We start from the raw sequence: 26,053 nt of genomic DNA, 5'->3' as shown, positions 1-26,053 counted from the left end.
CCCCAGCAGAATATTGCACGATGTTCTGGCTAATCACATAACTCAATGCTCGTATATTCAGAAAGCACTCAGAAATCAGGAGAATGCATTCAAAATGTTCACTGTGTGCAACAGTTCATCGCCCAAACATCACAAGATAAATTCAAGCAAGTAGCTGCCAAAATAAAAAGTTAGAACAGAAATTCCTTAATGATTGACTAAGGAGAGACTCATCACCAAAATATGAAGTAATTCTCAGGGAAAGTGAATTAGAATTGCAGTGTATGATGTATTAATTATTTGGTGGCAGTTGAAGAAAAAAGCTTTGATTTTAAGGACACGAGGTTGGAACACAGCTGGAGGAATTTAACCCATGATATAAATTGACTTTTTAAATGTGCAAAAAGGGAAATGTCCTGAGTTTCTCTGGGTCCTGCAAACAGAGCAATAACGGATAAAGAGTTTTACTCATCTGAAGTTCATTTTTGTTCCAAAATTCCCTTTTTAGAGCATTCTAGCTGAGTGTTCATTGGATTGTAAAACAGCCTGAAGAGTGACACTGCTGTCACTTCAGCAAGAAATGCCTCAACCACTCATTCCCCCAAATATCTCTAATTAAACCATTTCTCCAGAGGTTTGTTGGCTGTTTTCCCTCTCCCAATTTTGTTCAGCACCAAAACACAGCTCTGAGCATCATCTCTGCATCTCCCCCAGCTCAAACCCTGCAGGATCCCCATCCCCAGCAAACTGGGGAGGAAAATTTTAAATAGGAAAATCCTCTGGGTGGGGGCTTTTCCTGGGGGATCATTTTCAGGGAGCAGAAAGAAGCCACGAGGTCTCTCCCAACCAAACCATTCTGGGATTCTCTAAGTGCCTCTGCATGAAATATTCCAGGAGGGCACAAAACAGAAAAAGAGTGACACCATCCCCCTAAAAAAAGAAAAATGGAACAGAGTAATAATCACATCATCCCCCAAAAATGTCTGTCTTGTTTTGATCAGTGAGTAAAGCAACAAACACCTGAGGCTTTCAAAGCACTTTACAAATATTAATCCTTAGGAGTTTGTCCATCTTAACTTTCTGGCTTCCAGGGAAAAAAACCAAACCAAAACCAAAACCAAAACTAAACCAAAACCAAAACTAAACCAAACCAAGCCAAAAACCCCCAAAAAAGAAACAAACAAACAAACCAAACTAAAAAAAAGATGACAACAACAACAAAAAAACCCCACAAACAAACAAAAAGAAAGAAGCAGGGACTGAATTATTCCCTACTGGAAAATGGAAATGAAAGCACAGAGCAAATAAAGGAGGGTTTCCCAAACACACTCTGAAGTGCCAATGGATGTGGATTGTGGATCAGAAAAATATGGGAACAGAGAGTTAATTTATAATTTATATTAATTTATAATTTATATTAATTTAAATATGGGAACAGAGGTTAATTTGTGCCTCAGAGCTCAGCTCTGAGTGTGGGAATCCTGACACAGGGGAGTCTAAGGTGGCACAGAGACCCCAGTGAGGATGGAGTCCAGAGGAAAAGAGATCAACAGAAATGTGGAACAAACACTCCTGGAACTGCACTTGAACACAATTTACTCTTGGAATTACACTCTCTCATAATGTGTATGTGTGTATGCAGGTATATTTTATACATCAGTGTGTATAAATATCTACAAAATAACCCAAATCCCACAGAGCCTGCTACAGCTGCAGCCCCAGGGCCTGAAAACCCAGAGATGTTCTTGTGACAGTCACACCCTCAGATGTTTTGATATGGAAATATCTCCTTTCAGTCCTCAGGAAGGAAGTGGTGATTTTGATTTTCACAAAGACACAGCCTGCAAGGAACCTGTGGAGCTGAAGACAAAGCACATCTCCCCACAGGGCAGCAGCCAGGGACTCCAAAACCCTGAGTGTGACAAGGTGGATCGTGTGTAGGGCAGATTTCATCCATGAAAAGGAGGCAGAAAAGGACAAAGAGAGACTCACTCTGCAATCCATTCCCTGTCTCAGCTGCAATCCCAGAATCATGGAGTGGTTTGGGTGGGAAGGGACCTTGGAGATGTCTGGACATGAGGTGGGTGAGCTTCCATGCTGGGGGGCTTTGGGGGGACCCCCCCTGTGCTGGGTCTGGGTCTCTGGTGGGCTCTGAGGAGCTCTGAGGTCTCTGCACAGCCCCACCGCGCTCTCACAACAGTGAGAGTTGTGTCAGGCAGTGCCAGGGCAAAGAACCTGGGTGCCATCTTCAGCTGGGCCACAGGTATGGGTGGAAGGACCTTAAAGATCAAAAATTTCCACCCCTGCCATGGCAGGGACACCTTCCACTGTCCCAGGTTGCTCCAAGCCCTGTCCAGCCTGGCCTTGGGCACTGCCAGGGATGCAGGGGCAGCCACAGCTGCTCTGGCACCCTGTGCCAGGGCATGCCCACCCTCCCAGGGAAGGATTCCCACTAATACCTGTTCTAACCCTGCCCTCTGGCAGTGGGAAGCAATTCCCCCTGGCATCCAGGCCCTGTCAAATAGTCTCCCTCTCTGTCTCTCATTTTCTTGCAGGCTCCCTTCAGGTCCTGGAAGGTTACAATGAGACCACCCCAAAGCTTCTCTTCTCCAGGCTGAACAATCCCAATTCTCTCATCCTTCCCTCACAGCAGAGGAGTTCCATCCCTCTAAGTTTCATTTTCAAGGTAGGATTTCCCAATATCCCATCTAAATTTCACTTTTTCAGTAAAAGCCATTCCTCCTTGTCCTGTCCCTCCGTCCCTTGTCCCCAGTCCCTCTCCAGCTCTCCTGGAGCCCCTTCAGGCCCTGCAAGGGGCTCTGAGCTCTCCCTGGAGCCTTCTCTTCTCCAGGTGAGCACCCCCAGCTCTCCCAGCCTGGCTCCAGCTCTTGGAGCATCCCGGTGGCTCCAGCCTCACTCTCCACGGGGTTTATCCCTAATTAACAGCGTCATTAACTCAAACAGCCCCGAGGTTCCTCACTGTGGCACAGCCCATCCCCAGGCTGGGTGACGCAGCTCTGCTGGAATGTCCTGGATGGGGATTGCAGAGGAGGCTCCTGTGACAGATGAACCCCGCTGACAGCACAGGATAATTAACTAATTAACCCCCTGTGAGACGAACTTTGCTCTGCCTCTCCCATGAAACCTCTCAGAGCACACCCCACTCCATCCAGGGTACAGGATCACCGGGATCCTTTTGGGGTTCCTGGCACTGCAACAGCTCAAAATGTCATTTTTTAAACTAGTATTAGATAAAGAGATTTAAAGAAGCTATTTCTGTTTAAGTGCCTCTACCTCACTTTATAAGTTCTATATTTTATTTAGTTTTATAGTTGCTTTATAAGAATAAATGATGAACTGACTCAAAATTCCAGTAGCCAGGTATAAACCTCTGGGAACACAGAGTTTTCTGATTGTTACAAAAAAATTACAGCACTTTTTACCTAAAACCAAGGTGGAAATTTGTTTTGGGTTTTTGGGTTTTCTGTGGGGGCTTTTTTTGTATTTTGGTTGGTTTTTTTTTGTTTTTTTTTGGTGGGGGTGGTGTTTTAGGGGTTTTGTTTGTTTTGGTTTGTGTGGGGTTTTTTGTTTTGTTGTAGTTTTTAAGATTTTTACATTCTGAGCAGCATCTACACTGGGAGGAACGAAACTGTAGAGAACAGCAGTGGTAAGAATCCAAAAGCACTTTTGCTGCTCCAGTACAATTTGAAACATGAATTATCTGCTTTACAACTCCTCACCTCCCACAATTACCTCTAATGGTGGCAGCACACAAGACAATACTCTGGAATTTATATCAGTCATTTATTAGCACAAGTTTTACCCTTCTGAGAGCTTCCTGCCTGCCAGGGGATATTCAGAGCACCAAAAAATCATGGAATTGTTTGGGTTGGAGGGTCCTCAAAGCCCACCCAGTGCCACCCCTGCCATGGCAGGGACACCTCCCACTGTCCTTGGGCACTGCCGGGGATCCAGGGGCAGCTGCTCTGGGCACCCTGTGCCAGTCATCCTATGGAAACTGCCAGATTTTCCCATAAATACTATTCCAAAAGGAAAATATGGACCCCAACACATCTCTAAGCTACACCAGGAGTAGCAACAACTCTGCTTTTTCAAGCCCAGCTCAGGTCAGAGAGGTGCAGGCCAATGTGACAGAGGAGGTGATAAAACATGAGGGGGAATTTTACATTTCTGGTTTGAGGGGAGGTGATTCATACAGAAAAATCTACATTTGGAGTGCAAGCAGCTGTGAGAGCTGAGCAGCCTGCAGGCCAGCCCCAGGTTCTTCAAGGGGCTTGAAAAAATATTCTCTGGAGGATATTTCACCTTCCTGGCAGGTGGAAGTCCTCTAACAATGGTGCACATCTGTCACATTAAGGAGAATAAATATTTGCTAGGAAGAAGGAAGCTCTGAAGACAAGCTGGTGACCAGGAGCCATTATTTCTCTTATTATTTGTACCTATTAAAGAAAAATTTCCTGCCATGATTGGTCATTTAAGGTCATGAATATTTGAAAAGATCTGCATTTCATCTCCTTTGGGGCGAAGGGTGGGGGTTTGAACAGCTCAAGAAATTGTTTAAATGCAAGGACTGAAGATAAATTAGACAGAACAAGTCCATGTGCACTTATTCCCCTCTGCCCCCACATTTCACAGCTCAGAGGTGAATTTTGAGTTGTTTTTTAGACTGGACCATCCCAGATAGCTCAGGGAAGGAGGAGAAAAATATCCTTGCACAGAGCAGCGAGGCAACAGCACACAGAGAGCTTGGGCTTATCTCCCAGCCTGCTTCCTCCCACCTTATCAGAGGCTCTGCACAACCTCCTCACTGCCCAAACAAGAGCCCTGGGTAACAGAAAATATGAGAGTCTTGGTCAGAAAGGCCCCAGAGCTGGCTGGAATATCCAGCTCTGTGCAGGACCCATCCTTGTTCCCATGAGCTGCACACTCATGGGATGTTCTCACCTCACCACAAATCTCCAGGTGCCTCCTGCTCCAGCCTGGGCTCAAAAATCCCAAAATATCCTGAGCTGGGAGGGACCCACAGGGATCATTGATCCAGCCCCTGTTCCAAATCCCACATGCAGGAATCTCAGACATGAACAGGGGCAAAGTATTGTTGGGAACATCCTTCCCATACAAAAACCTGTCCTGTTTTCTTTGGGGTTAATAACCTGAACACTCTGCAAGCATCAAAACCAGGATGGGATTCAGGTCTGAAAATGTCCCAGTTCCTGCCCTGCTGCTCTTCACCCTCAGGACCCAACAGAGAATTCCAGAATATTCTAAGCTGCAGGGACCCACAGGATCATCAGCCCAGCCCCTGTCCCTGCACAGACACCCCAACAATCCCACCCTGAGCATCCCTGAGAGCGTTGTCCAAACGCTCCTGGAGCTGTGGCAGCCTTGGGGCTGGGACCATTCCCTGGGGAGCCTGGGCAGTGCCCCAGCACCCTCGGGGGGAAGAACCTTTCCCTGAGCTCCAGCCCAAGCCCTGACACAGCTCCAGCCCTTCCTGGGCTCCTGTCCCAGAGCAGAGCTCAGCCCCTGCCCCTCTGCCTCCCTTCAGGAGGAGCTGCAGCCCCCGAGGAGCCTCCCCTCAGCCTCCCCTGCTCCAGATGAACGAGCCCAGTGCCCTCAGCCTCTCCTCAGACCCTTCCCCATGTTTTATCCCTGGAAAGGTTTGGCAGCAGGGAGGAACAGGCTCAGGAAGGACACAGCTCCTGTCCCCACAGTCCCCAGCTCATCCCCATGGTGACAGTTCTGTCCTGGGCACTGGGGACACTGGTGACCCTGTCCCACTGTGGTCATGGAAAGAGAAATTCCACTTGCATTTGGAGTTCCTGTGCCTTGTAAAGCACCCTCGTTCATACAGGATAATTAATATTCATATAATTAATAATAATTCAGATAGGATAAGTAATAAATCATCTAATTATGCAACTGTCCATTACCAGGCAGTAACTGAACCCATCCTAGGTACCATCAGCACTAAACCAACCCACACATCATCAAGCATCACCTCAGATCTTGGAAAAAGCCAAGAAGGGAACAGAAAAGAATCCCAGGATGGTTTGGGATGGAAAGGACCTTAAGGCTCATCCTGTTCTGCTTCCTGCCACCCTCCACCAGACCAGGCTGCTCCAAACCCCATCCAGCCTGGCCTGGAACAGCTCCAGGAAGCCACAGCTCCTCTGGGCAACCTGTGCCAGGCTCAGCACTCACACAGGGAACAATTCCTTCCTGCTATTGCATCCAAACCTCCTCTCATTCAGTTTAAAGCCATTCCCTTTCACATGAGCTGGTGTTCCACTCCAACAGCACCTAAAACCTGTGTGCAAAAGCATCACCAGATGCTCAGGGCCATTCCAGAAGACACTCACCCACCATAAATAACCCTCACAAACCAGGGGAACACTGTAACTTCCACCAGCATTGCACTGAGGCCATCACTGCATTGCTGTGTAGCACTGCTGGATATCTCCATATGATAATAATAAAAATTCACTGCTCAGTGCCCTGGTTTCTCCAATCTCTGTCTTAGGAGGGAAAAAAGTCCTTGCCAGACATCCCACTCTGTCCCTGCTCAGCTGCACAAGGGCAGTGCAGGGTTTTACCTGTCAGTGTGAGGCTGCTTTATCTAAAGCCTCCAGGAGTCCCCAACACCAGAGGTCAGAAGAACGAGAATAACTGATATAATTCCCTGGGCAGGGTGAATGTTTAATCAGCTGTGTGTTAAGCCAGAAATTCTCCAGAACAGTTCCAGGGTTGTCATGGTGGCAAGGGGATCTTAAGCTGATACTAAGGAACAGTCTGACAATGACTAACCAGGTGGTGGTTAAGGAAATTGTTAATTCTGCTGAGGTTGTTTGTCTATAATCACTCCACCCCCGCTTTTTCCCTTCTCTCCTCTTCCCCTGATGCTTCGTGTCAGTCTTAACTAGTGACACCTCCAGAAGAGGCATCCTTAATTACGGGCTCCATTCAGCAGGACCCTTTGCCTCGTGCTAACCTCAGAGAACCACCAGCCACGGAATCCCAGACAAGCCCCTGAGTTACTGGTGCCCCCTTGCACACACTCAGCACTGACTTCATCCTCCTGCCTCCAAGAGAGTGGGGCACTTCCAAAACTCAGCCATGGAGGCAGAACCACCTCTCTTCACGCCTGGATTTGCTCCTGATGTGTGGAGCCCACAGGGGTTCCCTCATCCCCAGTGCAGCTGCAAACAGGATGAGTTTGGAGCATGGGTTCAGTCCCTGATGGGAAAGGGAAAATGTGCACTCCAAACATGATGGGAGAGAAGTAAATCCAGCCAGGATCCTCTTCTCTGGAAGGGATGAGGGAAATATAATTTTATGTGCAAACATAAAATTCCAGAATGGTTTTGGGTTGGAAGGGACCTCAAAGCTCATCCAGTGCCACCCCTGCCATGGCAGGGACACCTTCCACTGTCCCAGGCTGCTCCAAGCCCTGTCCAGCCTGGCCTTGGGCACTGCCAGGGATGAGGCAGGCACAAACCAAAGGCTCACCCTCCTGACAGCAAAGAATTTCTTTGGTTATCAAACCTAAACTTCCTCTCTTGTCCTGCCACTCCAGCTCCTGATTCAGAGATGCTGCTGCACTGCCATCCCCTGAGCCTCTGCCCTGTTCCTGCTCACGTTCCACCTTTTCTTTGCCAGGGTGAGGCTTGGTGAGGATCAGAGATGCCCTGAAGGAGTCAGAGCAGGGGGGACAGGGATGTCCCAGAGCCTGCACTCAGGTACCTGCTGCTGTTTGTCCTCACACATCCACACATTCTGCACAGCAAGCCAAAGAAAAACCTCCTCACACAGGAAAAAAAGTGATTTCTGCAACCTGGATGGTGGGAATACGCACCAGTGAGCTAAATGCAGCATCAGGGAGGAATATCTCTACAGTCAATATAATTATTATTTCTGTCAGCTTCTTGCTGGAGACACTGAGGATTTCTTTCAGATTTGGGACAAGAAAACAAAGCATCTGATTTTTGTTTGCATATTCTTTATATCAAAGTCATTATTGGTGCAGCATTCTGTGACTTGTTCCTTTGACTGCAATGTTCAGTCATTAACCTCTTGCAAAGCTTCCTCCCACGACACATTTGTACAATGCTGAGACTTCCCTGGCATTTATTAAGCTCAGAAAAACAAATTCCTAATAGAAATCTAACCCAGGGAAAAAGCAAACTGATGAATTGCCTTTAAATGACTTTTCAAATGCCTTCATTTGGGATTTCTACAGCTCTTCACTCCTGTGGAACAGTGGGAGAAACCCAAGGGAATGAAATTGTGTCAGAGGTTGGGATGGATCTCAGGGAAAGGATCTTCTGTGATTCCATGACCAGATCAAGGAACCAAAACAGTTCCTAAAGTTCTGTTTGGGAAGCTTCTTGCTTCTGTTACAATTTAAAATACAAATTAAAATTTGTAACTTCATAGCTGGGTAGACACTGCCTAAGCCCTGCAGTGACATAAGTGAGCAGGAATACTGTGGGAAGATTTTCTCACTCATTGACATGAAACCACATGTCTAGACATAATTACGTATTGTTTTAACAACCCAGCTGAATTAACAACACTTAAACTTTTCTAGAATTTGTCATCTTTCATAAAACATCACCCAAAGCTGAAAGTAAGTTTGTTTTTTTTTCTCCTTCCCCCCCACCTGAAAAATATTTCTTTATTATCGTGTCCTGAAATAATTTCTGAAATGCAAACATTGCCATCTCTTATAAAACATCACCAAAAGCTGAAAATGGGTTTGTTTTTTCTGCTTTCCTCCTGAATGAAAATAATTTGTATATTAATATCACCCTGAAATAATTTCCTCTGTGCCTTGTGTGCTAAGAAAAGGAACTTTAGGAATTGCCCTGTACAGATGGATTCCTCTTTGCTCAGGGAGTTAAGGTTTGTGCTGAAGGAAGGTTTTATCATCTATTTATGAATTTATGGAGAATTAATCCATAAACTGCTTGGATTCCTCTTTGCTCAACAGGTTAAGGGGTCCATGGTTTGTGTAGAAGGAAGGTTTTATCATCTATTTATGAATTTATGGAGAATTAATCCATAAACTGCTTGGATTCCTCTTTGCTCAACAGGTTAAGGGGTCCATGGTTTGTGTAGAAGGAAGATTTTATTATCTATTTATGAATTTATGGATAATTAATCCATAAACTGCTTGGATTCCTCTTTGCTCAACAGGTTAAGGAGTCCATGATTTGTGCTGAAGGAAGGTTTTATCATCAATTTATGCGTTTATGGAGAATTAATCCATAAACTGCTTGGATTCCTCTTTGCTCAACAGGTTAAAGAGTCCATGGTTTGTGCTGAAGGAAGGTTTTATCATCAATTTATGCATTTATGGAGAATTACTCCCTAAGCTGCTTGGACAGACACATCCCGACGTGGGAAAGCCGGCACGTTCCCAGACAATAAGCTGGATTTGCGAGTGTTTGAACAAAGGAATAAAGACTTGCCAGTCCAAATACGAGAAAACAACGCGTCCTAAAGCGCAGATTACAGAGAAAAACCCTCCCTGCGTGTCAAACCCCGGCAGTCCCGGGTCCCGCTGGATCCCATCCCCAGCCCGGGCGAGCCCTGGCACGCCGGGCTCCCTCTGGCCCGGCTCCAGCCCCGCTCTGCGCTGGCATTTGTTCCGAGGGAGGCACGGAAAGCAGGGACAGCTCGGGTTAAATATAACTCGGGAGCTCCAGCACAAACTCAGCGGAGGAGCCGAGCGGGCGGGACCCGCCTGTTGAATCAGCAGCGCGCCCGGGCTCCGCTTTTAGCTCGGCAAGGGCTGGAAGAGAGCGGGGGAAATGGGCTGGAAGACGGGAAAAGCAGCTCTGTTTACGGGCCTGGATCGGGGAAAACATGTTGTGATTAAACGTGGCGGCTGTCGGTGCTCCGAGGTGTTACAAGCAGGGATTATTTACAGACAATGACTGGCGCCGCCGATCCCGCGCGTTTGTGGCAGCCCCCGAAGTTATCTCGTGGCACAAAGTGACTTTTAGTGGCAGGAAACACTCTCAGCTGGAGGATTTCCCCCAAAAGCCAGGACAAACGATGTGGTCAGAGGCTGCTCAATGATTACAGAATCTCAGAATAGGTTGGGTTGGGAGGGAGCTGAAATCCCACCCTGTCCCATGGGCAGGGACCCCTTCCACTGTCCCAGGGTGCTCCAAGCCCCGTCCAGCCTGGCTTTGGGCACTGCCAGGGATGGGTCTGATCACGTTTACACACACAAAAGAACACAGAAAATGTATTTCTGATGCACCTTCACATACCTGACACACGATTGAACAGCCACTCTCTCTAGACCACCCACACTCAGCCTAAAGTCTTGGGATGGGCGACCCCATCCCTCCCTCCCAGCCCGGCTGCAGGGGCTCAAAGCTGTGCCAAGGATGGAGGAGGGATTCCTTCCATTTATAGGCCAAATTTTCAAATTTATATGGCAATCCTACAAATTTATATGGCAATCTTACAAATTTATATGGCAATCCTACAAATTTATATGGCAGAGCAACTGAGATTTGCCCTGAGAGGGCAAATCTGATGCTAAGGGAGAAGAATCTGTCACTGGCACGGCCCCAGTGAGCCCCACAGGTGCCTCTGCAGGGGCTGCAGGTTCCCCCTGGCTCAGAGCCCTCCCCAGGGCAGGGCTGGCACTGGGGCCCGGCACAGGGACACGATCCCGATCCTGCGAGAGGAATTCATGAGATGCAAAAGGCTCAGCAGGGAGATGCAAAGCAGGGGCTGTGAGGGACCTGGCTCTGCCTTTCCTCTGGCAGTGGGTGCTCCTATCCCCATCCCCTGGGATCATCCCTGTTTTCTGGGAAGCAAGCAGGGACAAAGAAATTCCAGCTGTCAACCCCTTCTGTCTGCGCTTTCAGCCTTCAGGCCAAGATCCTGTTGTTACCTGAGAACTCAGATTCCGATGAAAAAGGTGAGCAGTTCCAAAGCTCGTGGTTATGGGAACAGCTCTGACAACACCAACCCCAAACAATCCCAAAACAACCCCAAACCCCCAGAGCCTGCCCACAGCTGTGTAACCCCAAGGCAAATGCAACACATCTCACAGAATTCTAATACATCTCCCCTCCCTTGGGACAGAAACACTGAGAGGTAAAGACCCAGCTGGATGTGTTGGGGTTTTTTAAAACATGAATTAAGATTTTCACATATCCAGCCCCTCACAGGCTGGTCCTACAAAGTCCTACAAGGTCCTGCCTTGGGGGTTTTGGGGGTTTTGCCCTCACCTGGCTGCAGCCACCCAGAAATCAAAACTGTTCATCCCAAACTCCCTCAGCAGACACAGTCAGAGGTTGATTTAATCCGTCTTGAATAAGGTAATTGTGAAAGAACCTCCCAAAATGCCTCCCCTTCTACCAAATGTGCAGCTTTAAAATAAAACCTGATCCTGAACTGATTCTGAACTGACTGAAGCAAACTCAGATCAAAAAGTGAAACAGCAGAGACAGAGAGGGAAGCCCAGGAGCTTAAGGTCAGTTTTTAGAGACTGATTTTTATCGTTTTTCTAAGCCAGATATTACTCTCTATTCTCAAGTGATTTGTAACCAAGATAGAGCTGAGAAGTTTGGGCAGAAGCAGATGAAAAAAGCCTCGACTAAACGATTCTGAAGCTGAGCTCTCAGTTTAACCCACCAGTTAAAGCCTCACTTTAAGGACATTCCAAACACAAAAAGGTAAAGTAGATTGAACAATATTTAATAAACTGATTATTTATTCTGCTCTTTAGTTAGTAACTCTCGCCTCTTTCAATAGCAAACCCCAAATAAAGGCTCCGGAGTGCTAGCTAAGTAAAAAGAATGGAAAGATTTAATCAGGCAGCGGGAACTCACGCTCGAAACAGGCACGTCCACAAAATCCCACTCTACCAGGAGATGAATCTTGTCTCACAACACACTTTATTCAAAACAAACAGGAGAAACCACGTCAAGAACAGACGGCAGATGCTTGCAAATAGGTCTCGCTGCGATTTCCCCTCGTTTCTAAGACCGACGCGGAAGCGAGCGCCGGGATCTCCCGGCTCTGGCGAACTCCAGGGATGAGCCGGAGTTGAAACCACCTCCCTCCACCCCCAGAGAGGAGGAGGAGGAGCGCTGGGGGGGCCGGGGACAGCACGGGGAGAGGTTCGGGGACAGCACGGGGAGGGGGACGACAGGAAGAGAGGGACGGGGACGGCACGGAGAGAGGGGGAGCACCGAGAGGGGCGCGGGGCCAGGACGGAGCGGTGCCGGCTCCGAGCCCAGCGGAGCGGCTGCCCTGTGCCCCCTCCCGGCCCTCACCGGACACTTTGGGGCTCGCACCCCGCGGAGCCGGCGGGGACCCCCCGGCAGAGCCTCCGCCCGCCGAGCCGGGAGCGCGGAGTTCCGGGAAGCCCCGAACCGGGAGCGGCGGTGCCGCGGGGCCGGGCCCCCCCCGCCGGCCGGGCGGTGCCGGTTCCCGTGCCCGGGCGGGGCCGCGCTGCGGGCGGTGCCCCGGGGCAGCGGCACCGGCCCGCGGAGGGGGAGCCCGGCCCGGTTCCGCGGTGCCGCCTCCGCCGCTCCCCCGCTCCCAACTTTCCGGGGGCGGCGCGACCGGAGCCCCCCGTCCCGGCACGCCGCGGGACCGCGCATCCCGCGCCGGGACCGGCGGGGTCCGCGCAGCCGTCCCGCGCCGCGCCGGCCCCGCGGAGGACGCGGACACCGCGCACATCCCCTGCACCCCCCCCGGCCGCGGTCCCGCATCCAGCCCGTCACGGGGCGGCCCCGCTCACCTGCCGTCCCCGCCGGGTGCCGCGGGCTGCGCTGGGCTCCGGCCGCCGGGGCCGCGCGTTGCCGCCGTTGGCAAGTAACAGTCTCCAGGGCTACGGTCACTATGGCGCCGGGCGCCGGGTCTCGAGGCAACTGTTGCTACCCCGGCCCCGCGCGTCACCGCCCGGCCCCGCCCCGAGAGGGCGTGTCCAGCGAGTTTCCGCTGCCCATTGGTGCAGCGCCTGTCCGTCATCTAAGGGGCGGGACGCGTAGCGGCAGGACCAATGGTCTGGCGGAGGGGGCGTGGCCGCCGCTTGGCGCGCGGTTTGGCGCCTCGGCGCGGGGCGGGGCGGGCGCGTGACGCGCGGGCGCGGGGGGGGGGAGGGCGAGGGGGCGTGGCCGGCGCGCGCCTCGATGACTTCACCTCGGTAAATCCCCCCTCCAAAAAAATTAAAAATAAACTCCTAAAGTTGATTTTCCCGCTATTCAACATGACAAAGTGGCGGGCTGGCCTTTCCTGCCGTTGCCGCTGGGGTTGTTTTCGTTTTGTTTTGTTTTGTTTTTGTTTTTAAACCCCCTCCTTCGCATGACATCAAGCCGTCGTCATGGCGACGGGGCGTGACGTCACGGATGACAACAGCAGGGAGCGGGCGGGGTTTGGGGCGAATTGCGGCGAGATCGGGCAACCGCGGCTGCGGCACCGCCGGGGCTCGGGGAGAAGCGGCAGCAGCGCCCGGGACACCGAACCGTCCTCTGGGGACACACGGAGCCAGCCCGGAGCTGGGGTGACCAGAGAAGGACGCGGGACTGCTGGAGAAAGTCCAGAGAAAGCCCCGGGGGTGCTGCCGGGGCTGGAGCCCCTCTGCTCCGGGAGAGCTGGGGGGGCTCACCTGGAGAGGAGAAGGCTCCAGGGAGAGCTCAGAGCCCCTGCCAGGACCTAAAGGGGCTCCAGGAGAGCTGGAGAGGGACTGGGGACAAGGGATGGAGCTGTTAGAAATGAGACGCTTGACATGGCCAATATTTCGAGCAGCAATTCAATTTAATGATTGATTAATTAGCATGGTAAAGTGTGAGCAAAGACAGCGCTGGGTACATTGGAAGGATTTTCCCTGCCGACTGCACACCCATTGCTGGACTTGCTGGGATTTTATTTGCTATATTCATCCATATTCATAAGCTTTTCTCAGCAGCTCCTATTTCCAATTTTTAACATCATTATTCAATACCTATTGTGGTCCATTTTAGATTTCAATATTCCAGGATGTACATCCAGGATATGTATCCCAGGTGGTGGGGTCCAGCTTCTATTTTCCAGGTCTATCAGTCTCTGATAGTGATGTCCAGTTTCCCTTTTCAAGAACCATAAATCAGCGAGCTGAAATCTTTTCTTCCGTATCCAGGATTTTTTTTTTACTATTCTGTGAGAAAGCCTTTTTACATTCTAAAACTACAGTTTAAAATTCTTTAATACAAAACAAGTTTCTAAAATTATAATTCAAAGGCTCTCATTATAGAATAGCTTGAGATTTATAATAGGTAATTGCAAGAGAAGTTTGTTCAAAAACCTTCTTCCATGTTTTCCTTGGTTGTTTATTAGAACTCATCTTTAGAACTGTCCCATGGCCATGTTCTACAATTACAATTACACAGATTCTTTTTTTTTTCCCTGACACGAAACACAACTTTGTATTTCACAGAGGGACAGGACACAGGGAATGGCTTCCCACTGAAAAAATGAAATTTAGATGGGAGATTGAGAAGGAATTGTTCCCTTTGAGGGTGGGCAGGCCCTGGCACAGGGTGCCCAGAGCAGCTGTGGCTGCCCCTGGATCCCTGGCAGTGCCCAAGGCCAGGCTGGATGAGCTTCACTCCCCACATCACGTCCTGTTTTATTTTGTCAGTCACACACAACACAAATCTCTAGGTCTCTCTCATATTTTTTGGATGCAGGTGCTGCCAAGGAAAGCAGCATTTTTATAAAGCTTTATGAAATATCTGTTTGTGGGGTTTTTTTGGGGTTTTCCCCTACAGTTATACTCAGCAGAATCACCACCACTTGCTCTGAAAAATCCCCTTCAGGAATTTTCACCATTTCCAGGATCAACTTCCTGACGTGCAATAAAAAAAAATTAAAAAAAAAAAAGAAAAAAGCTTTTATGATGTATTTTTTTTTCTGCAACGTTTTCTGAAAAGTATGTCCCAGCCTCAGCCAAGGAAGTGTGTGGAATCTGTACCCATGGAGACTCCAATAACACAGCCCGCTCCAAACACCACAGGATTATTACTTTTCTTACCTAATGCTTCGGGAAAGGAGTTACTGGGAAAGGAAGTGACTGAGTGAGGCAATATAAATTGGTCCATCTGCAGATTTGGGGTTGCTGTTCCTGCTTTTGGGAGATTACCATGAGAATTACACTGAAAAAAATCCATGGATTGTGAGTCTGACCATCACGGGCACACTGAGTGCGCTTTTGAGAAGCTCCTGAGAAAAATAATTTTTGATTCTTAAAGGGTTTTAAATGCTTAAGGCACGGATATTTAAAAAGAACAACTTTTAGGTGAGTGAAACATAGACCAAAGGAGAAAATAGAGGTGGAATCGTTTTTTAAACAATAACCTAGTACAGATAAAGATCCACCTTTACTCCTGGAAACTGAGACCAGATTAGTATTTTTTAATTTGCTTTAAAAACTCCTGATGTGTTTGAAGGTTGTTCTCATTCCTTCCCTCAATCTCTTGTTCTACAGATGAAGCAATCCTCTGGTTTTCCCGCTGGAAAAGCCCAGACCTTTCCTAAAAAAAACTCAATAAACAGCTGCTTTTTAATCCTGTGGTCACTTATTCCTGCTTGAGCACTGTGCCTTGGGTTTGGCCACACTGAATTGCATCATTCTGATTTTGAATTATCACTCAAATTTACAGGCAGCTGAATGAAATTCCTCAGTTCTCTCTCCTTTAATATCATCTCCAATGTGTTATTGTGGCTCTGTTACCACTTTTTTTTTTTTTTTTTTTAGGGCACAATTCCCCACTGAACAGCATCCATTCCTCTGGGAATGAAATATAAACCACATTTGGGTGTGCTCCTGTTCTTCCCAAAGTGCCAATCACTGTGTGAAACCCAAAGTGCAGGTGACATCCTGAAATTCAGAGAATCACAGAGCCACTGGAAAAGCCCTGAGAAATCACCAAACCCAGCCCTGAGCCCAGCACTGCCCAGGCCACCACCAGCCCTGTCCCCCAGCGCCACAGCCACGCGTTTTTCAACACTTGATAACTCTTGAAGTTTTTGATAATGTTTTTCCCAGCACCTTTGGGAAAGCCTGCAGCCCATGGGAGCCAGGCAGCTCCCAGGGAATCACCACAGTGCTGTTATTTTTATGTTATTTATATTATTTCTGTTATTTCTGTTATTTATTCCTGCCTCCTCTTATGCCAAGCTGATCACTGGGATTAATTTTCCTTTGTTTCTTCCAGCCTCTTCATGAGCCAGATCTCTCTCCTCTCGCACTGTGCCAGGGTTTAAGAGAAGGAGATTAATTTCAAAAAGTTGTTGGTAAAGAAAGAGAAGTTTGTTTTTTCTCTTCCTTCTCTGCTTGCTGCAGCTGTCTCTGCTACCCACAGGAGGGCACGTTCCTCAAAGCAAACTGGAATTCAGCTCAAACCCAGTCCCGCCCAAAGGATCTCATTGATCGACTTGATTTCACTAAAGGGAGGTCTTGACAGAAAAATAAGTGTTGTGATGAAAGCATATTCCTTGTAAAGGTATAAGGATCCTTTGAAATATTGCGTTTATGCATGAAAAATAATGTTTGGGGTGCTGGAAATGAAACCTGAAATTAAACTATTCCTTTAAATTGTTTCCTGTGTGAAAAAATTCCCCCAGAGGGTTAAAACCCAAAGAAACAACAACAAAAAAAATGGCCTTTGGGATTTTTGCTTAAAGAAGAAATTTGCTTGTTTTAAATGGGAGGATCTGTGATCCTGGATTTTCCCTTTAGTATATCAACGATAAAATTAAACGTTAATTTCATTCACAATCATTTTAATTTGTGCTGCACATTAATGGCTCCTGGTTTTGCAGGCAGGGAGTCACTCAAGGAGCGCCCTTAGGAATTAAATCTCCCTTTAATCTCCATCCCAGCTATTTCCAAGGAAATTTCAGAGGGGCTGGTGCAAACTGCAGCTTTTCCTTGGCGGAGCTGCCCCACCCCTTGGCACAGCTCCTGCTCCAGCCACGGCCCCAGGGCTGTGTTTTCTGCACCACAAACTCCTGGCCTTGCTGCTGCTCAGACAACAAAATTCTCCAGTGCTTTTGGCTGGGCTTGAGAGGAGAAATCTGTGGATTTCTGTGCCAAGGCCACGCTGGCATTTCCCAGGGGCACTGCACCCTGTCCTGCCCTGCCCACGCGTCTCTCGGCAGAACAATGAATTCCAGGCTGCTGTGGGATTCTCTGTCCTGCCCTGGCAGTGGCCCAGAGCATTTTTTCCTCAGCCTGCAAGCAAACAGGTGAGTGCTGAAGGTAGGAGAAAGAAGAGAGGATGTTCAGCCTTGGGTTGTGTCCCAACAATCCGTGGCAAAAGCTTCCCTGCACAATGTGGGATTTGGGAAGGTCACTCTTCTCAACCTCACATTTTCCCCCTAACAAGTTTTTAGCACAGCTAAAACCCCAAATCCTCTCTTTTCCCCCCCAACCCTGGAAATTTCCTTTGATGAGATTTAAAGGACCAAACATTTATCTGCAGTTTTATCTGTTTGGTTTGGCTGTAGCCGTCTGGAAATTCCACAGAAAAACACTGGACAAAGTCATGGAAAAACCCCAGTGCCTGTGGGGTTTTTTGTGCCACTCCCTGCAGGGAGCTGCAGCCTCCTGGGCCCACGGGAGCAGGATGTGTCCACAACTGGGATGTAACCAAGTGCAGTCGTGTTAATATGACCAAATCCACGCAGCTTCTGCCAACACAGCCTCTGCACGGAGACAACATGTGTGTTACTAAACCCATTCAACTGAATAGCCCCTGTGCAGGGTTTAAATGGAATTTCTGCACAGAGCACAGGTTCTGTGGTGAGTGAGGGTGAACGAGGCTCCTCTCATTTCCCACACAGCCACAGGAGGTGGGACAGAGTGAGCAGGAATCTTCAGGGAGTGGTGAACAGGATCGAAGCAAAGGCCTGGGTGGTGCTGACATTGGTCTGAATTTAGGCTTCAGGCTCTGCCAGTGGCTGTGTGAAAGGCAGGTGAGGAACTTTCTCATTCTGGCCTGAGAAAATCTTAAGGGAGAATTCAAACAAACTATGGGAAGTGACAAACTGTCAGAGTCCAGGACATCCCTCTGGCCACCCTGGAGGGTTTGGAGACTGGACAGGGGGGTCTGGGGTCTGTACAGGGGGGTCAGAGCCTCACACAGAGCCCAGGAGGACACTGCCTCTGATCCCTGGCCATGGGAGTGAACACTCACATGCAGGAAGAATCACAAGCCGAAAGAATTTAAAATAAGTAGTAGCTGGTTCATTATAGAATGTAAATGTAGAATCCAGGATTTTTAGTATGTGGGGCTGAAGACACAAGATGGAGGAATTGGGGAGTGGCCCCTGTGCTCCTTGTTCTTGTTCTCATCCCCCATCTTTTGCTGAGTTGGATTTTGGGGATTGGTTTAGAGTAGAACTGACATGTTAGCATAGGTAGTAGACATTGGTAAAATTTTGTAAATAAAAAGTTCACTTTGGACGGTGGTTGGGTCAGGGGTACTGTACATAAGGTGTGGGGCTCTCTGACCCGCCCCAGTCCCCCGCGTGTCCTGCTCTGCTGGGGATGCCTGGCAAAGCTGAGAAAGAACTGAGAGATAATTAAGAATAAACAACCTTGAGAACACAGACTGGCAGACTCAGCTTGTCTGCTCTGGCTCTGGCATGAAACACTTAGGGCAAAGAGAAGACGAAAAACCTGATTACCTCGGGGAACAGCAACCACGAGGAGAATCTCAAGGAACAGCAACCCTGGGAAGAAACCATCCACAGGTGGTGTTTTCCAACGTGTTTGCTGGCAAAAGATGTTTATAATAAGGTGTAGACTCTAATAACCAATCATGTTCTTTGTACCAAACTACTCTATCAAAGTAGAACTTAAAAGAACAAAGTTTGCACTCATTTTCACCATGGTATTGAGAGTCATGTTGTTATTCCTGTGCCATCCAAAAATCATAACAGACCTGGGTGATGTGGTGGGAAAGGGGGCACAAAATCAACAAAACTCGTGATGATGGCACCTTCAGGACCTGCATGGCAATGAGGAAGAGCCTCTGAGGCACTTGGAGAGAACTTTCTCTGCTGTTCCTCACCCTTCCCCAGCTCCATTCCCTTCCCTGGACATGCTCCAGCCCCTCAATGTCCTAATCATGAGAGCTCCAAACCAACTCAGAATTTGAGGTCCCCCAGCACAGGGGGACACTCACTGGTCCTGCTGGCCACTGGCACAAGCCAGGTCTTCTTGGCCCCTTGGAATCTGAACATTGGGCAAAAAGGTTTGGTTTGTTGACACGGGGAAGATCAACATCCTCGTGGCTGTGAGCGTCTCAAAGCTCTGTGACTGTTTCACTCCAGCGAGTTGATGTTTAAAAACCACAGAAAATGATTAAGTGGCCCTGTGGATTATTAACATTTTGGGCTGAATTGCAGGTGCAGAGGTCTTACAGCTCAGACAGGCATCAGCAGAGAGCTGTCAGCTTGTGCTGCTCCCTCGGTGGCACCTGGCCCGTGTCACCAAGGCGCCGTTTCCGTGTCGCTGTCTCTGGTTACACATTCATCCCTTTCCTGTTCCAGCTCCAGTGGGGACGGCAGCCAGGGCACAGCCTGGCAAACATTGGGACACCTCTGCCACAAAGTCCCTGGGCTTGGAGCATCCCATCACTCTGGGCCTCCAGCAGAGAGAAAAAACACAGATTTTTCCTGTAAAAGACTCCATTTTTACTGGAAAAGACTCCATTTCTACTGGAGTTCTGGAGGTGCAATTGGATTTTTTTTTCTAAGCTGCTGGAAACAACCCTTCTCCATGCAACTCCTGTCTCATTTTAGAGCAAAAGGCTTTCCAGCAAATTCTCCTCTAAAACTGGGATTACCTGCGGGCATTGATAGCGTTGCAGTTTGGGTTTAAGTTTAATGTTCAGAGGATATAAGCATGGCCTCTGAAGTGAGGTGATATCTAACATCAAACTAAATAATTATACAGCCAAGAAATCCTAATTCTCCACTGCTTTTCAGGCTTTATAAATATGTATTCACACTTTGCATATTGCATAAACAGCCTTTGCCCGCTCGGTGTTGTTTCAAAATCCATGAGTGTGCAGTTTATAATGAGTTTGAAAAAAATTAAAAAGGAGTTTATGCCCATGACAGGCCAGGGTAAATAGCTGTTGCCCTGTTTTATTTATGAGAATTGCAGAAGAGTCATTTAATCACAGACAGAGGCAGATAAAGGTCAGTTATCAGCTGCTGTGTCCTGGTGATGCGTCCTTGGCTCTGCTGATTTATGATAGCTGGGAGTTGGATATTAATCCAGAGCACAATTTGGTGGGGGTTTTAGTGTGTGTTTGTCTTTTTGTTATGTTTGGGTGCTTTTGGGCTGTGGTTTCTCTGGGGTTTTCCAATATTCCCCACACCTATTTGCTGTAGACCCTTTCACATGACCAGAAAAATGTTGCAAGTCCTTGATGGGAAAGACACACGAGAAGTTTAAGTCTGGAAATGACTCAGGTATAAAGACACTCCTCTGTCTCCCTTCCTGCCTGTCACTATGTGGTTTCCAGCCTGTTTCCTCATCACAACCATCTTGTCCTCATGTCCAGCTTCAAGTGGAAATTGCTGAAATATTTTATTATCCCTTTAACTTCCAAGTCAATGTCCTGAGGTGCAACAACTTGGGTTGAGTCACTTGCCACCAGCGACCTTGGAGCTGGGAATTTGGGAGTGTTATCAGAGGATCCTAGCCCAGAATAGCTCCCAGATCCCCTGCCAGGGCTGGTGACAAAAGTGAGAATTATGTAAACTGTGTTGGGTAATTCAGATGAGCAGACAGGGCTTGTTCCGTGTGGGGAATGATTCAGCTGAAGAAGAGCCTTTCTCCACTCTCTGTGTCCACAGCTGCACAAAGAGACGATGCTTTGCTTGAGGTAGGAAAGGAAAGAACCTGCAAATGGAAATTTCACTGGGGTGATGTTGTTGACTGGAACTCAAAAACAACAACACCGAGGCAGAGGTCTGCAGTGAAAAGCTGCTCCCCAGCAAAAGGGCGCAGCCTGTTTATTTCTTTTCATTTTATAATTTTGTGGGTCTGGTAGCAGATTGGCTTCTGGGGTTACTACTCCTTCACCCCACTGGTCAGACCAGCTGTCAACCAACATTATTTTCAGGCTAAAAATGTAAACAAAGGACAGTGAACAAAACCAAGAAAGATTGTTTATGTTCCAAAGTGTGAGAAAGTGAAAAACTGACCCTTAATATTGTACAGTGACTAAAGAAATGACTCCATCTTATAAGCAAGTAGAAGGCTTTAAAAATCTCAGAAAAACCAGGGCAACAGGGTGATGTTCTGCAGGGCACAGGAAAGCTGTGGTTGACGTGAAGAAGCAGCAGCCAGCCCGTGTCTCACTGCCAAACCTGTGCACCAGAGCTCCTACCCTCAGTGATGTGGTTTGACCTGCACAGATCTGGAATCCCACAGCCCCAGGCTGTATTTATCCCGGGCCTTTGGTTTTATCCTGATGCTCTTCTCTTGTGAGGGACAGCTCTGTCCCTGCTGGCATCTCCCCCTGCCTCAGTCATGTGAGATACCTGAAATGTCAAGGTGAGGAGAAATGTGAAGGCATTGTGGAATTATTTTAAGACCCTTGAAATCACCAAGGCAAATAATCTAACACTGCCAGTCCCTCACTAAACCATGTCCCTCATTTCCATATCTCCACAGCTTTTAAACCCCACCAGGAATGTGTCCACACTTTGGAAAAAGTGACTTTTATCACAGAGGTAAAAATCTGTAACATGCCAGCACAGACATCCCAGACACTGCTGTAACCCACCCGAGATCATGGACTGAAGGCTTTGTGTGTGCTCTCACCACAGATTTACCAACAGGAACCAAATGGATTCTGTGGAGGTTTTGGTCGAGCCTGTGTTATCAGCAGAGCTCGAGGCTGCTGAACCTGCAGCCACCTCCTCTCTCTCTCTATCTTGTGTCACAAGAAATGACCCAGTCCAGCCAGGGCAGGGTGACCTGGAGCAGGTGACACAGGAAAGTGTCCAGATGTGTTTGGGATGACACCATAGAGGGAGACTCCATAGCCTCCCTGGGCAGCTGTTCCAGTGCCCAGCTACTCTCAACGTAAAGAAGTTCTTCCTCATGTTGAGGTGTTTGTTTGTGTCTTAGTTTGTGCCCATTACTGCTCGTGCTGTCACTGGGCACCACTGAGCAGTGGCAGCACCCTCTGAACACCCCTTGGAGATATTTGTATGGATTGATGGGATCCCCTCTCAGCCCTCTCCTCTGGACTAACCAGGCCCAGCTCCCGCAGTCTCATCTCACCACAGAGATGCTCCAGACTCCTCATCTTCTTTGTGGCCTCCGCTGGGTTCTCTCCAGTAGCTCCTTGTCTTTCTTGTACTGAGGAGCTCAGAACAGGACCCTGGACACTGCTCCAGATGTGCCTCACTAGGACCAAGGTGCAGGATCACCCTGGCCCTGCTGGCCACACTCCTCCCAATGCCCCCAGGGTCCCACTGTCCCTCCTGGGGGTTGTAATTCCCTCCCAGGTGTTTCTCTGCAGAGCTGCTCTCCACACTGGGTCACCCCCAACCTGTCCAGGTCCTGGTTCCTTCCCTTTCCCGGAGCTGCTGGGGCCACCCTGCCCCTGGTGCCTCAGAAAATGAGAGCCCCATGGCTCCACAGGAGTTAATCCTGGCAAACACAGAGCCAGCAAAGGAGCTCTTTGACCAGATGCCCAATCTCTCTGGTGCATTTGCTATTCTGAGCTCAGCAACTCCCTGCTTGTTTATAAAGGGCTGTGCTGTGTTATCACCAATCAATAATAAGTCTGAGGTATCAGACCCTCTCCTGCCTGTGGCGGGGGTGCCCGAGGGCCACCTGTGCTCATCTCTGCTCCTCTCCACCAGCGTGGTCCCCTTTGGCCCCAGAACCAGCAGGAGCTCAGCAAACACCACAGGATTTACCTTGGGAGTGATGCAACCTCGGTTTGATGGACAAGGACACGGGCAGCACATAAAAAACAGCTTGCCCGAGGTGATGTTGGCTCAGGGGATGGCCAAAAATAGACCTGGTGACTCCTGCCACTGGAGTTAACCTTTGGGCTGTGCCCCTGGAGCTCTCCTTGGTTCACTGGGAGTTACGTGGCCCTCATCAGCACAGCAGGTCCTGGCTGGGGACCAGGGCAGGCTGGAGTACGAGGGTCAGGAATCTGAATTTTACACACCTCACCAACTTCCAGGCTGCTGTTCTGTCTTGCTCTTCAAAATAAATTCACCATCTGAGTGAGAATGGAGCCACCTTGCAGGGGCTGCAGAGAGGGGGAGGTGAGACAGCTGGGGAGAGGTGGGAGCATTGAGGAGCTGCAAGGGAAAACCCAGAGTGCAGGAGATGGGAAACAGCCAACACAGCAAGAGCTGGACAGTGCAGGGCTCCTGAGGCTGCCTTGGCCCTCCTGGACAGTGCAGGGCTCCCGAGGCTGCCTTGGCCCTCCTGTCCTCTCTGCTGCTGCTGTTTTACAGCTGCAATATCCCCTCTCTGTCCTCTGGCCCTGCTGCTGCTCCAGCTGCAGCCTGACCTCCTGGCAGGAGCTCCCCTAATTGCATATTCTTTAGGTTTGCTCATCAGCCCAGTGGTGTGAACCCTCCCTGTGTGAATGGGGAATGTCTCTGGGCGGTGGGAGGAGGCAGAGAAGAATTCACAGAGGGGAAAAAAAATAAGGCTTGGAATTCTCGGCCTGCAGCAGGAAAATAGCAGCAATAATTCATTTCACAGATACAGCTGTTTTCCTGTAAAAACAGGATAAACAAAATCCTGGCTTTTCTGCAGCTTTATCAGCCAGGAAAAACCGAGAACAGTTACATGGATCCACCTGATCATAACCCTTAGAAATAAATTAATAAATAAACCAGTGTGCACTGTTGGACTCCAGCTCAAACAAGCAAGACCCGGGGAGGGCAGGAGATGTTGGAGCTGCCACCAAACTGCAGATTCTGGTAATGGGGGCCTGGACATCACAGCCAGAACTGCCCAGTGCTTCTGCTGGTGGTGCTGCTCAGCAGGTCCAGCCCGTGCCCTGGGTTTGTGCTGGCTGGAAAACAACAGCAAGGGGCTGGTTTGTTCAGGGCTGTGCTCTGCCAGCCCCCACGCTGCTCCTCCCTCACCCCCTGTATCCCTAAATCTAAAAGCCCACTTCAATCCTTCCCCCAAGATTTCTGCTCCAGGCTGGACTGTTCCCTCCCAGCTGTGGTTGGAGCACATTTTACATCTTGTCCTGTCCAGAACGGCCCAAGAGCTTCTTCAGGAGCCATCTCCTGTTTTATTTGGTCAAAGGGTTGTTGTTGTTCTGGGTTCTAAGTGAAAATCTTTTTCACAGAATCTTTAAGGCTGGAAAGGAGCTCTAAGATCAAATCCAACTATCAACCCATGGTCACCACTAAACCACGTCCCCCCGTGGCACATGTACGTGGTTTTTTAACTTTTCCAGGGATTGTGACTCCACCACTGCCCTGATTCCAGTGATTTACAACCATTTCCGTGAAGAATTTTTCTCTGATATCCGACATAAACCTCCCCTGGTGGAAGTTGACGCCATTTCCTCTTGTCCTAACGAATCTTGCCCTTAACCTTACTTTATTTTAGGGGAAAAAAAAAACGGCTTTCCGAAGGATTTGGACTATTTTCCTCTCTTCCCTGAAAACTTCACATCACCACAGCACCCCAGGTGCTCCAGAGCTACAACCTATTCCAGCACAGCCTGGGGCAGTGTCTGGGCTGTGTTCCTGGCCTAGAAACAGGCAATTCCCGGTGTTTGGCACAGCCCATTCCCGGTGTCCGGTACAGTCCATTCCCGGTGTTTGGCACAGGCCATTCCTGGTGTCTGGCACAGGCCATTCCCGGTGTTTGGCACAGGCCATTCCCGGTGTTTGGCACAGCCCATTCCCGGTGTCTGGCACAGCCCATTCCCGGTGTCCGATACAGCCCATTCCCAGTGTCCGATACAGCCCATTCCCGGTGTTTGGCACAGCCCATTCCCGGTGTTTGGCACTGCCCATTCCCGGTGTTTGGCACAGCCCATTCCCGGTGTTTGGCACTGCCCATTCCCGGTGTTTGGCACAAGCCATTCCCGGTGTTTGGCACAGGCCATTCCCGGTGTTTGGCACAGCCCATTCCCAGTGTCCGGTACAGCCCATTCCCGGTGTTTGCCACTGCCCATTCCCGGTGTTTGGGACAGTCCATTCCCGGTGTTTGCCACTGCCCATTCCCGGTGTTTGGCACAGTCCATTCCCGGTGTTTGGCACAGGCCATTCCCGGTGTCCGATACAGCCCATTCCCGGTGTTTGGCACAGTCCATTCCCGGTGTTTGGTGTTTGGCACAGCCCATTCCCGGTGTTTGGCACAGGCCATTCCCGGTGTTTGGCACAGTCCATTCCCGGTGTTTGGTGTTTGGCACAGCCCATTCCCGGTGTTTGGGACAGTCCATTCCCGGTGTTTGCCACTGCCCATTCCCGGTGTTTGGGACAGTCCATTCCCGGTGTTTGCCACTGCCCATTCCCGGTGTTTGGCACAGTCCATTCCCGGTGTTTGGCACAGGCCATTCCCGGTGTCCGATACAGCCCATTCCCGGTGTTTGGCACAGTCCATTCCCGGTGTTTGGTGTTTGGCACAGCCCATTCCCGGTGTTTGGCACAGGCCATTCCCGGTGTTTGGCACAGTCCATTCCCGGTGTTTGGTGTTTGGCACAGCCCATTCCCGGTGTTTGGCACAGCCCATTCCCGGTGTTTGGTGTTTGGCACAGCGGATTCCCGGTGTCCGGTACAGTCCATTCCCGGTGTTTGGCACAGCGGATTCCCGGTGTCCGGTACAGCCCATTCCCGGTGTTTGGCACAGGCCATTCCCGGTGTTTGGCACAGCCCGGTCCCGGTCACCGCGCCGGGCATTGACCACGAGTAACCCGCGCGGGAGGGGGGCGTGGCCTGTCTGTTATTGACAGCCGGCTGTCCAATCGCGAGGCCGTGCGCCTCTCTCCCCGCAGGGGGCGTGGCT

The 26,053-nt window shown here is 49.4% G+C and overlaps 1 protein-coding gene across 9 annotated transcripts in view; it reads right to left on the bottom strand.

Moving 5' to 3' along the window:
- The window catches only part of RFX2 (regulatory factor X2), a 71,574-nt gene extending 58,641 nt beyond the window's left edge, over positions 1 to 12,933 (bottom strand). For all 9 annotated transcript variants that reach the window (XM_063403263.1, XM_063403265.1, XM_063403267.1 and 6 more), the window contains exon 1: positions 12,779 to 12,933. The gene's annotated coding sequence lies outside the window, so the exon portion shown is untranslated. The remainder of the gene's footprint in view (positions 1 to 12,778) is intronic.
- Between the last annotated feature and the right edge of the window lie 13,120 nt (positions 12,934 to 26,053).

The sequence above is a fragment of the Prinia subflava genome, chromosome 8 (genome assembly GCF_021018805.1).
Source record: "Prinia subflava isolate CZ2003 ecotype Zambia chromosome 8, Cam_Psub_1.2, whole genome shotgun sequence".
Lineage (NCBI taxonomy): Eukaryota > Metazoa > Chordata > Aves > Passeriformes > Cisticolidae > Prinia > Prinia subflava.
Note: the sequence above shows the minus strand (reverse complement) of the source record. Positions and strands in the feature narration are given on the sequence as shown.